Consider the following 9,955-nt stretch of genomic DNA (forward strand, 5'->3'; position numbering starts at 1 on the left):
GAATAACAAATATATTTGAATTGTATTGTGCTGAAAACTTGACCTGTAATCCTCAATATCAAAAATTAAAAGCCTGTTAAAAACAAATTTTTCCATTTCATTCTAATAGTGTGACTCACATCCCTTACATCAAAAATAAAAATAAAGATGTACGGTTTTATTGGGGAACTGAAGATTGTATCCCAGTGGCAAGTGGGTCACATATTAGCATCAGCACTTTACATATGACTGGGTATTATTAGCAGAACTGCTGTGGGAAAAGACTTAAAAATATCAGTTCAATGGGAATTCAAAAATACAGACCTGTGCTGACAGCTTTATCAGACATGTCAGTGAGCTCAAGAGCATCTTCTCACAGTTGAGCAGCAGACACCTTCTCCACAAGTTAATTATTATGTGTATACCTGCTGTATAAAGCACACTTACTGCAGCTAAAGATTTGATAGGAAAAAATACTGAATAAAAAAGTCAGATTACCGGTGCAAACACTAAATGAGTATTTAGGCCTGTGTATGTACTTGTTGTTCTATTACAGCAACAGCTTATCTTGATGCTGCGGTTTGCTGCAGAACTCAAAAAAAACAAAAACTCGTCTATCTGTGTCAAGTCTAACATCTGCTTTTACTTGTGAATATAATTAAATAAAAGATGTTTTAATATATGTGAAAATCAGAGAAGGTCCAAGAAGCTTGGCCCAAACAAATCACAAGCTACATGGGCAAAAATAAAAATAAAGAAATGAAAGACAAAGGTTAAGGACTTTTTCAATGTGATATTTATTTATTATACAGTACATAATATTTGCTTAACATGTTGTGTTTAGGTTGCACATTGCCTAAGGATGAATACAACATGGAAGAAAGCACACACAGTATGACTACATTAGAATAAAACTCCTAATTCAAAACTCTATTTTGTATTTTGCTTGGCAGTTCATAAGAAACAACCCAGAGAGAGGGTGGACATGGCTGTATGAACCTGTTCCTACCATTGGTCTCCAGTGGTGGCCCTGCCAATTCTGGTATTCCATGGCAAATGCCAGTCGGGCTCCACAGTGTTAGGTCAGTGAGCACAGCGCCCACTAGAGGACGTCCGGCCCTCCTGCCACACGCATGAAGTCTGTTTCTGATTGTTTGGTCAGAGACATTCACAGCAGTGGCTGCTGGAGGTCATTTTATAGCTCTGCAGTGCTCATCCTGTTCCTCCTTCCACAAAGGAGCAGATGGGGGTCCTGCTGATGGGTTAAGGACCTTCTCCGGCCCTGTCCAGCTCTCCTAGAGGAACTGCCTGTCTCCTGGAATCTCCTCCATGCTCTGAGACTGTGCTGGGAGACACAGAGAACCTTCTGGCAATGGCACGTATTGATGTGCCATCCTGGAGGAGTTGGACTACCTGTGCAGCCTCTGTAGGGTCCAGGTATGGCGACATGCTACTAGTAGTGACACTGACCCTAGCCAAATAAAAACTAGTAAAAACAGTCTGAAACAATGAGGGGAGGTGAATGTGAGTGTCCTCCACCTGTAAAACTACTCCTGTTTTGGGGGTTGTCTCATTGTTGCCCCTCTAGTGCCCCTGTTGTTAATTTCATGAACATCAAATCAGCTGAAACTGATTAACACCCCCCTCTGATACTTACTGACCACATTGATATCCGAGAAGTTTAACTGACTTGATGCTGAACTCTGATTAAAAAGTGTTCCTTTCATTTTTGAGCAGTATATTTTATTAAATACTCAATGTAAATATAAACACAAATATGTGTCAATTTTAGCAATAGTAAGGCTAAATTTAGCTGCAAGCGACAATAATAGGCTCGGCCGCCCAGTGCTGGTGCCGGACCTTGCTGCCCAAATTTTCCAGTTGGTGCTCTTTTACATTCTCTTCAAAAAATGCTGCAGTTCCTCTTTTTCTTGCATTTTGCAGAATGCCCATGGGAATAAAATCGTGCATTTAGCTCATCGGAAATAATGGAAATAAGTCAATATGGGTGTCATTGGCTTTTTTGAACAGTAAGCTGATCAAAAAATTTTTCCCAAATTTCATGCATTTCTGAAAACTATTTTTTTTTCTCACTATATAAATTTTTGTAGGGGACACTATTGCATCTACTACCATGTACCCTTAAATGTAAATTCAGGCTGGTTCAGTACATAAGTGAGTGAAATTTCAGGTACAATATGGCAAAATATTTTTGACAATTGTGTGGTTTCACTATAGGGAGATAATTTTGCGCTTGGGTGTGGCCACAGCAGCAGTGTGCAAAATGAGTCATGGGTCTGATTGACTTTTTTGATCAGGGTGACATACTGAATGCTTGTTCCAAATTTCATACTTTTCAGAGAAACTAAATTTGCTGTGACTTTTGACCTACTGGGCGTGGCTTGCTCTTTCTCCAGCCTTAGGTGCCACCTCTTTTGTAGAGCTGACTCAACTCAGCAATTAAACTGCTCAACTTAAGGCCAGAGAGAGGAGAGCTCCGGTGCCAGAGATTGCCAGAGAGCGTTTGTGATGTAGCTTGTGGGCTTGGTGTGTTGCGGTTGCTTACTCCTGCTCTGTGGCAAGGAGGGTATTTTGATGTTTGGGGCCTTTTGACTTACTATTGATTTGGTGACTAACTCTTTAGGGGAACATAACAAATGGGGGCTCGTCCGTGATGTAACATAAGGTCTGACATTAGTATTGTTTGGCTTTTGATTATATTTTGGTGTTACCTGCAGAAGGCACGACTTCCCAGTTAAAGGCCTTGACACACACACATAAATTTCATGCGAATGTTTCGTGCCTTAAACATATTTTTCGGACTCACCTATTTTTAATGCAGCCATTCACACTGACCGCGTCATTTCACAGGACGATTTTGTGTCATTTACTTTTTTGGATCAAATTTGATTTTTCTGATTTTTGCAAGTGAATAAACAGATCTTACCCATCAGTGCGCTGCATTAAGCAACATGTGAGCTCGAACGTGCACCGATACGCTGAATATACAGTGCTGTGGGAGCAGTAAAATCATATCATTTTACCTCAGACACACAGCTACAAGCTGCTCTGGGTCACTCGGCTCTCTGAAATCATTCTCTGCCTCCTCACATGTGATCCCAACTCTGCCAACAGGAGCTCAAACTTCCCACTGATATCCTAAAATATGCACGACTGCGGTCGTGATCAATGAAACTCTCCCTGCTGCTGCTTTCTGATGAGTTGGATGAACCCAGAATCTGTTTCTTCCTTCTCTTGTTTAGAAACATCACAACCTCATTACATCATCGCTTGATGTTGACTGCATTTTTTTTTTCACAGTGTGTTTTATGAGGACGATTTATTCACAAAAACACAACGCGTCTGGTGTTTAAGTAGGTTACCCAACAAGTTCACATCCGAAAGATTCAGAATTTCATGTCATTTTTACGCAAAGCATCTGGTGTGAAATGGCCTTAAGTCAGGTGAGTGTTCAGCCGAGCTTTTCAAGGGAACATTCAATTCAATTCAATTTTATTCATATAGCGCCAAACAAACAACAACAAACAGTTGCCTCAAGGCACTTTGTATTGTGGGTAAAGACCCTACAATAATACAGAGAAAACCCAACAGTCAAAACGACCCCCTATGAGCAGCACTTGGTGACAGTGGGAAGGAAAAACTCCCTTTGAACAGGAAGAAACCTCCAGCAGAACCAGGCTCAGGGAGGGGCAGTCATCTGCCGTGACCGGTTGGGCTGAGGGGAGAGAAAGACATGCTGTGGAAGAGAGCCAGAGATTAATATCAATTAATGATTAAATGCAGATTGGAGTATAAACAAAGTAAATAAGGTGAATGAAAAGAAACAGTGCATTATGTGAACCCCCCAGCAGACTAGGCCTATTAGCCTAGTGATAAACGACCAAAAAGTGCTGTAGTTTTCGAGATACCCCTACCAGAGGTAGAACTAAACCCAACCACATTTTTCCTCATCTCTAAGGTCTCCCCTATATGAAATGGATTCTTGGCCAAAAACATTTTACTGCCAAGATGGTTAAATTGATAGATATTGTTATATACCCCAAAACTAAAAAAGAGCCCAAATACAGTCTGTCCGCATGGGGGTTAACCCACAAAAACTGATGTATATTAATAACACAAGGCATGTATGCAGTCAGGATTTTTGCTTTACCCAGTGTAAAAAACTGGATGTCAATATCTTAAAGTATGGGGTAGATAGAGACCTTGGAACACATACCTGAAATAGGCGAACGTGGAAAAAAAAAAATCTTTGCAAAATGTTTTCATTCACTTTGCAATTGCTTTGCCAAGGATTGTCACAGAAACACATATGATGGCTTGTTGGAAAGGTGAGGTTGTGCTGAATCCATCAATACCAAATATGTAAATGTGACCTGCATAATCAGGGTGTTAAGTCACTTAATGTATGAAGTGCCCCAACTGAAAAGTATTGAGAAAATTGAGTCTCCAGTCCCAAGCTTTATTATGCTGCATGTATTGTCATATAATACAGTAGGCTTGTTGAATTAATGTGCTTGTTTTCTAAATCCAGCCATACCACATATGCATAGTCATTTAAAAATGTGTGATATGTCCCAATTAAAAGAATATACTGCATTTCATTGCAATATACTACACTGTACTGGTAAAATCACCAGAGATGAGTGAGTAGGACAGGAAACAACAAGAGAGTATAACAGTTTGGCCTTGATGGGCCTTTTTAATTCAATTCAATTCAATTCAATTTTATTTATATAGCGCCAAATCACAACAAACAGTCGCCTCAAGGCGCTTTGTATTGTGGGTAAAGACCCTACAATAATACAGAGAAAACCCAACAGTCAAAACGACCCCCTATGAGCAGCACTTGGCAACAGTGGAAAGGAAAAACTCCCTTTAACAGGAAGAAACCTCCAGCAGAACCAGGCTCAGGGAGGGGGGGGGTCATCTGCTGGGGGGGGGGGGGGGGGGGGGGGGGGGGGGGGGGCTGAGGGGGGGCTGAGGGGGAGAGAGCCAGAGATTAATAACAATTAATGATTAAATGCAGAGTGGAGTATAAACAAAGTAAATAAGGTGATTGAAAAGAAACAGTGCATTATGGGAACCCCCCAGCAGACTAGGCCTATAGCAGCATAACTAAGGGATGGTTCAGGGTCACCTGATCCATTCCTAACTATAAGCTTGATCAAAAAGGAAAGTTTTAAGCCTAATCTTAAAAATAGAGAGGGTGTCTGTCTCCCGAATCCAAGCTGGAAGCTGGTTCCACAGAAGAGGGGCCTGAAAGCTGAAGGCTCTGCCTCCCATTCTACTCTTAAGTATCCTAGGAACCACAAGTAAGCCAGCAGTCTGAGAGCGAAGTGCTCTGTTGGGGTGATATGGTACTATGAGGTCTTTGAGATAAGATGGGGCCTGATTTTTCAAGACCTTGTAGGTGAGGAGAAGAATTTTAAATTCTATTCTAGATTTAACAGGGAGCCAATGAAGAGAAGCCAATATGGGAGAAATCTGCTCTCTCTTTCTAGTCCCTGTCAGTACTCTAGCTGCAGCATTTTGGATCAGCTGAAGGCTTTTCAGGGAGCTTTTAGGACAGCCTGATAATAATGAATTACAATAGTCCACCCTAGAAGTAATAAATGCATGAATGAGCTTTTCAGCATCACTCTGAGAAAGGATGTTTCTAATTTTAGAAATATTGCGCAAATGCAAAAAAGCGGTCCTACATATTTGTTTAATATGTGCATTGAAGGACATATCCTGGTCAAAAATGACTCCAAGATTTCTCACAGTGTTACTGGAGGCCAAAGTAATGCCATCCAGAGTAAGTATGTGGTTAGACACCATGTTTCTAAGATTTGTGGGGCCGAGTACAAGAATTTCAGTTTGATCTGAATTTAGAAGCAGGAAATTAGAGGTCATCCAGGCCTTAATATCTTTAAGACATTCCTGCAGTTTAACTAATTGATGTGTGCCATCTGGCTTCATTGATAGGTAAAGCTGAGTATCATCTGCATAACAATGAAAATTGATGCAGCGCTTTCTAATAATACTGCCTAAGGGAAGCATGTATACTGTAAATAGAATTGGTCCTAGCACAGAACCCTGTGGAACTCCATAATTAACCTTAGTGTGTGAAGAAGACTATTAGATAAATATGACTCAAACCACTGCAGTGCAGTACCTTTAATACCTATAGTATGCTCTAATCTCTGTAATAAAATGTTATGGTCAACAGTATCAAAAGCTGCACTGAGGTCCAACAGGACAAGCACAGAGATGAGTCCACTGTCAGAGGCTCTAAGAAGATCATTTGTAACCTTCACTAATGCTGTTTCTGTACTGTGATGAATTCTGAAACCTGACTGAAACTCTTCAAATAAACCGTTCCTCTGCAGATGATCAGTGAGCTGTTTTACAACTACTCTTTCAAGAATCTTTGAGAGAAAAGGAAGGTTGGAGATTGGCCTATAATTAGCTAAGACAGCTGGGTCAGTGATGGCTTTTTAAGTAGAGGTTTAATAACAGCCACCTTGAAGGCCTGTGGTACATAGCCAACTAATAAAAACTGATTGATCATTTTTAAGATTGAAGCATCAATAATTGGAAAGACTTCTTTGAACAGTCTAGTAGGAATGGGATCTAACAAACATGTTGCTGGTTTGGAGGAAGTAACTATTGAAGTTAACTCTGAAAGATCAACTGGAGCAAAAGAGTCTAAACAAATACCAGCAGTGCTGAAAGCAGCCGAACACGAAGATCAATCTTTGAGATGGTTATGAATAATTTTTTCTCTAATGTCTAAAATTTTATTTGTAAAGAAATCCATGAAGTCACTACTAGTTAAAGTGAAAGGAATACTCGGCTCTACAGAGCTCTGACTCTTTGTCAGCCTGGCTACAGTGCTGAAAACAAACCTGGGGTTGTTCTTATTTTCTTCAATTAATGATGAATAGTAAGATGTCCTAGCTTTACGGAGGGCTTTTTTTATAGAGCAACAAACTCTTTTTCCAGGCTAAATGAGCATCTTCTAATTTAGTGAGACGCCATTCCCTCTCCAGCTTTCGGGTTATCTGCTTTAAGCTGTGCGTTTGTGAATTATACCACGGAGTCAGGCACTTCTGATTTGAAGCTTTCCTTTTCAGAGGAGCCACAGTATCCAAAGTTATACGCAGTGAGGATGTAAAACTATTGACGAGATAATCGACCTCACTGGGAGCAGAGTTTAGGTAGCTGCTCTGCACTGTGTTGGCACTGAAGAGCATAACAATGAAGGAATTAGATCCTTAAACTTAGTTACAGCACTTTCAGAAAGACTTCTACTGTAATAAAACTTATTCCCCACTGCTGTGTAATCCATTAAAGTAAATGTAAATGTTACTAAGAAATGATCAGACAGGAGGGGGCTTTCAGGGAATACTGTTAAGTCTTCAGTTTTTATGCCATATGTCAGGACAAGATCCAGAGTATGATTAAAGTGGTGGGTGGGCTCCTTTACATTTTGAGAGAAGCCAATTGATTCTAACAGTAGATTAAATGCAGTGTTGAGGCTGTCATTCTCAGCATCTACATGGATGTTAAAATCACCCACTATAATTATAATTGAACTGAGCACTAAATCAGATAAAAAGTCTGAGAAATCAGACAGAAACTCTGAGTAAGGACCCGGTGGACGATAGACAGTAACAAATAAAACAGGTTTTTGATTTTCCCAATTAGGATGGACAAGACTAAGAGTCAGGCTTTCAAAAGAATGAAAACTTTGTCTGGGTCTTTGATTAATTAATAAGCTGGAATTGAAGATTGCAGCTACTCCTCCTCCTCGACCTGTGCTTTGAGCATTCTGACAGTTACTGTGACTCGGGGGTGTTGATTCATTTAAACATAACCGTGAACAGTGACCTCTTGGAGCTGTTCACTGCACAGTTAGCTGAAACTCACTACAAGGCTCCGCAGAACTGATGAATGATCAGTATTTTTGATTTTCTTGTTTAAGTTAATTGCTGTGACACACTCTGTAACACTGTTAACATGTCTCATTGTACATCCTGTATAATGACAATAAAGGCATTCTATTCTATTCTATTCTATTCTATTCTATTCTATGTCAGAAAATTTCAGCCACGCTGTGGTCTGTTTAAGCAAGCATCTACAGTCAATAATGATGCTCCTCACTTCTGTTAATGGATGATCAAAAGGATTGAAAAGGTTGAACATTCGTTTGTCAGCTGGGACTGAAAGATCGCTGAGTCTGATGTTAAAACTGAAGCAGGACACTTGTTTCTGTGGGTCGTCACTGAATCTTCTTACTGTAATGATCATAGTGTTCTCCTCATAATGAGTGGGCCAATCTGAATGAAACTATTATTACAGTCATTATTAGCATCTAAATGTTTTTGAAAAACATTTATTATAAACCCTGATTTGCTTCATTTCCTTACTCATCACCCCCCTGTGAAGGTGATGTTATCTTCTCCGTTTGCATGTGTTTATGAAGCTGCTTGTATGTAATTTTATGGTCACCAAAACTTCTATCAATGACAGGATTTTGCTCAGCCACTAAACTCAGGCTGAAGAATATGAAAAAGTGCTGCAAGCCTGTAAACAATGAAACTAATCAGGAGGCCCAAAGTGTCTTAAATTACAAAAGTCATGATGACTGAGTGTAATGAATGTGTTTCATACGGATGAGGCACTATAATTATGACAAACAAGATCATGCAAAGATAATGGAAATGTGAAATATGCAAACTTGCAGCTAATAAAGGATGTGGTTAAGTCAAAATAAGATATATGATAATCATACTTGCAATCGGCGCAAACTGCTCTATAAAAGGCTCACCTACAAACAAAGACGCTCCCACAAACACAAGTTAACCATTTTGCTGGCATCATGCATGGTCTGCAGAAACTTCTGCTCATCCATCTTCTGACATGCCTCGGACAACTCGGTAAGAACTGCAAGTCTTTGTCATTCATCTCAAACCATTTAATGGGACATTAACTTAATATTGGTTTATTTGATTTGATTTTTTTCAGTGCAGGGGAGTGACATCATACATGGGAAGACAGTCCCAGAGGGCTCGATGCTGTATATGGCCTCAGTGCAGAACGACACTGGTCATGTACGTGGAGGATTTGTCATCAGGGACGACCTTGTGGTCACTGCTGCACACTGTTATGTCGCATAAGTAATCAAATCTCTTCTGCTGCAATCTCTGATTTATAAAACATACTGACCACATCTCAATGATTATTCCTTCAATTTCAGCTCCCCCACACACATTGTTCTTGGGACCCACAATCTCCAGAACGGCCTCGGTGAAAACATACAGATTAAAGAAACATTCATGTATGGTGATTACAACGGCATTAAACAGGGTGGTGACATCATGATCCTTAAAGTAAGCACATATTCATTGTTGTATCTGTTTCACATGACATATATTTGTGATCTTATTGTTCAAATTACTGTGCAACAAAAGAGCTATTGTGTGAAAATAGACATTTCTATCTTTTTCTTCATGTGTGTCTCCAGTTGACCAGGAAATCTGAACTAGGCTGAATAATTGAACTTCCACGTGCTGAAATGAACCTACCAGAAAATCAAGTGTGCCAGGTGGCTGGATGGGGTAAGACTGAAAATGAAAATGAAAATGAAAATGAACTGCAAATACCCAGATGTGCCCAATGTCTATGTGGACATCTCAAAATACCTTCAGTGGATCAACAAGATTCTGAAATGAGCAAAACATTTTGAGTAAAAACATGACTTTTGCATTTTTCTGTTGTTGAAATGTGAGCGTTTCTGATTGCTTGGTCAGTGTAACCGAAAACGAAAATAAAAATATACTCCACTTTAAATGTGTCATTTCCTTCTGTAACAATCGTTATCATTTTAACATTTTATCCAGCAGCATATTTGGAGCCTGAGCATGACCAGAGCAGCAGTTACATTAATGTGACTGTGAAGCATCAGAGC

At 39.8% G+C, this 9,955-nt stretch overlaps 1 pseudogene; it reads left to right on the forward strand.

The window, feature by feature from the left end:
- Positions 1 to 8,866: 8,866 nt before the first annotated feature.
- On the forward strand, positions 8,867 to 9,719 carry LOC115779631 (mast cell protease 3-like; annotated as a pseudogene).
- Positions 9,720 to 9,955: the final 236 nt, after the last annotated feature.

This window comes from Archocentrus centrarchus, chromosome 4 (genome assembly GCF_007364275.1).
Source record: "Archocentrus centrarchus isolate MPI-CPG fArcCen1 chromosome 4, fArcCen1, whole genome shotgun sequence".
Classification (NCBI taxonomy): Eukaryota; Metazoa; Chordata; class Actinopteri; order Cichliformes; family Cichlidae; genus Archocentrus; species Archocentrus centrarchus.